A 2841-nucleotide genomic window follows, 5' to 3' on the forward strand; every position below is an offset into this window, starting at 1 on the left:
AACACTCAGTGGATTGTGGAGCTCACTTTGAGATATGCTATCATGACCAATGTTATGTGTATACTCCTCTAACCACTCTCTGCCATGAGTAATAGATTTTTCTATACAACATCTAACAGGGATCCACTACAAATGCTTTCCGTTGGCTGCCCTTGTGTAGTCTCAGAATATGATAAAGAGTATTTGTAAGGAAGTGGAGGTGCGGCCCAAACCATTGAAGAAACTGTGGAACTATATAATGCATCGCACTGTTTGAAATGTGTTTTTGTGTACTGGGTGATTTGCATGCACTTGGGCAGATACATACAGGATTAATAGTTGTGACTAAGGATGGGAAGAACTACACGGGCACTCAGGATGCAACTTCCTGGTAGTGAGGGAGATAGGATTCAACTTTCAGACAAGTAAGACCTAAGGTCTAGCTACCTTCAGACCTGCATATAAATGGATGTTCGTGTACAAATATGGGAGATCATGAACCTTCAGATAGTACGACCTAAGGAGCAGAAAGAGACATAGGCAAAAGTGGATTTCAGGCAGGAAGCCTAGAGGAGAATGAAGGGAACGACGAGATCCTAGGTGCAGACCAAGGAGGCCACTGAAACAGTATAGAATATTGGTCAGGTGTATACAGGATTAATCGTTGGGACTAGCTGGGGATGGGAGGAACTACATGAGCACTCAGGATGCAACATCCTGGTAGTGAGGGAGATAGGGTTCAGCTTTGAGACAAGTAAGACCTAAAGTCTAACCACCTTCAGACCTGCATGTTAATGGGTGTTCGTGTTAAAAGTTGGGAGATTATGAAGCATCAAATAGTATGACCTACGGAGCGGAAAGGGACATTGGAAAAAGTTGATTTCAGACAGGAAACCTAGAGGAGAAAGAAGGGAAGTATACGCTCAGGGGAAGCAGAAGGCCCAAATGTAGGGGATTGAATGTAAGGAATTGGGTAAACAGGATTTTAACAAAAAAACTACAAGTTATCACGGTGCTTAGCTTGGTTTTGTATTCCTGTACTGTTGGTTATTCTTTTGATGTAGTTATGAACTGACAACGGTTCTGTTTATGTATTTATGTACTGTTGATGTTTCTGGAGCTATATATCTGTACTGTTAGTGGTTCTGATCCTGTAGATGCTGGCCTGGTTAGGTGTGTGGACTTTTGCTGAGTGGGCAGTACGCCCATGCAGGCAGCATGATGCTGATAGTTTTGGCTGGAAAGGATAAGTTGACGACTCGTACCGACAAGGAAACCACCAGTTCAAGTTTAAACAATGGGATTTTACTCAACGGTTCCTCTTCATCAACTATATACACTAAATAGTGGGCACATAACCTCCTGCACGTTTCAATTGTACAAAGCATATTTGGACATATTTTCAGTTCCCTCTGGATTGTTTCTGATCTTAGTCGTCCTGTGAGTCCCAGCACATCCAGCCTAGCGCTACAGTCCAATCTGTGAGGAGGGGAGGGCTCTATTTTTATATATAAAGCTGTGTGTATGTGTAGCGGCCCACCTGGCCTAAGGGATTACTCATCACCGGGCAAGTGGTTTTGTGGGGTTGCTGTGACTGGCCTGACCCAGCTCCGTGGCCCCGTCGGCTACATGTAAAGGACAAACAAGGGGGTGCAGGATGTAAAGGGGGAATGGAAGGAGGATGACAGGGTCTTGGGAAGCGTGTCACTGATTGCAGCGGTGACTGGGGTCTCGGCCTCCTCCGCCGCAGACCCTTCCTGTGACTTTTCCTCTTCCAGGAGTGGTGTTGGATGGGAATGGGGGATGCTTTGCAGCACCACCCATGGTGTGCGGCCAGGGATTAGCTGCCACTTCAAGATGTTGCTCTCCTCCAGGGCTGATGTTAATGCAGCCCAGATAGTCCAGCTCTCCACAGGTGGAGCGAGCACCAGGGAGGATGAGGGCGATGGAGACGGCTGACAAGGACAACACCGGGGCTGCGGTTCAGAGTTCTTTTTACTCACAGTTCTTAAACGTCCCCGGTGTTGCTGCTTTCCGCCGCCATGGATGGACTCTAGTCGGTCCCGGGTGAATCGGAGGCAATTACTGATGTCTGTGGAAATGTGTGAGACCTTCCTCCTTGCGCTTAGTTGTGGATCCCCATGGCTTGAAGCAATTTGGGGACTTCGCTGTCTGTGTTAAGTGTCCTGTCTCGAGTGCAGGTGACGCAGGTCCACACCGTGGGGCCTGGCTGTAAACCCAACCCCGGATCCTACATGTCACTGTGCTCCGGGAAAGTGGGTGGTGGGCGATGAGACATGAAATCCCCAACCCCTGCAGATTTGTTAGGCTATGTGTCCACGGGAGAATGTAGCTGCGGATTTTTCTACATCAAAATCCGCAGCTTTCCCGCAAAATCCGCAGGTGCGGATTTGCCGCGGATTTGCAGCGGATTTGTTGCGGATTTTGATGCGGATTTTGCGTTTTTTTGGTTTTTTTTTTTTTCAATTTTAAAGGCAAAATCCGGATGAAAATCCGCAACAATAATTGACATGTTGCAGATTTTTCCGGATCAAAATCCGCACGAAATCCGCTGCGGAAAAATCCGCAGCATGTGCACAGCATTTCCAAAATGCCATAGAAATGGCTGGGAAGTACTTGTGCTGCAGATTTTCGGGAAATCCGCGGCTTTTCCGCGAGAAATCCGCGGCAAAATCCACATGGGCACATAGCCTTAGAGTCCATGAAGGTTTCCCCAACCGAGGGCTCTGCACCCCGACTGCGCTGGCTCTGTGGAAACTGTTAGGCTCGACCTCAGCTACCATGTCTCCTCTGTTTCACTATCTCCACCGGTCACTTCTTGCCCTATCTCAGTCTTATTCC

This window comes from Anomaloglossus baeobatrachus, chromosome 12, assembly GCF_048569485.1.
Source record: "Anomaloglossus baeobatrachus isolate aAnoBae1 chromosome 12, aAnoBae1.hap1, whole genome shotgun sequence".
NCBI lineage: Eukaryota > Metazoa > Chordata > Amphibia > Anura > Aromobatidae > Anomaloglossus > Anomaloglossus baeobatrachus.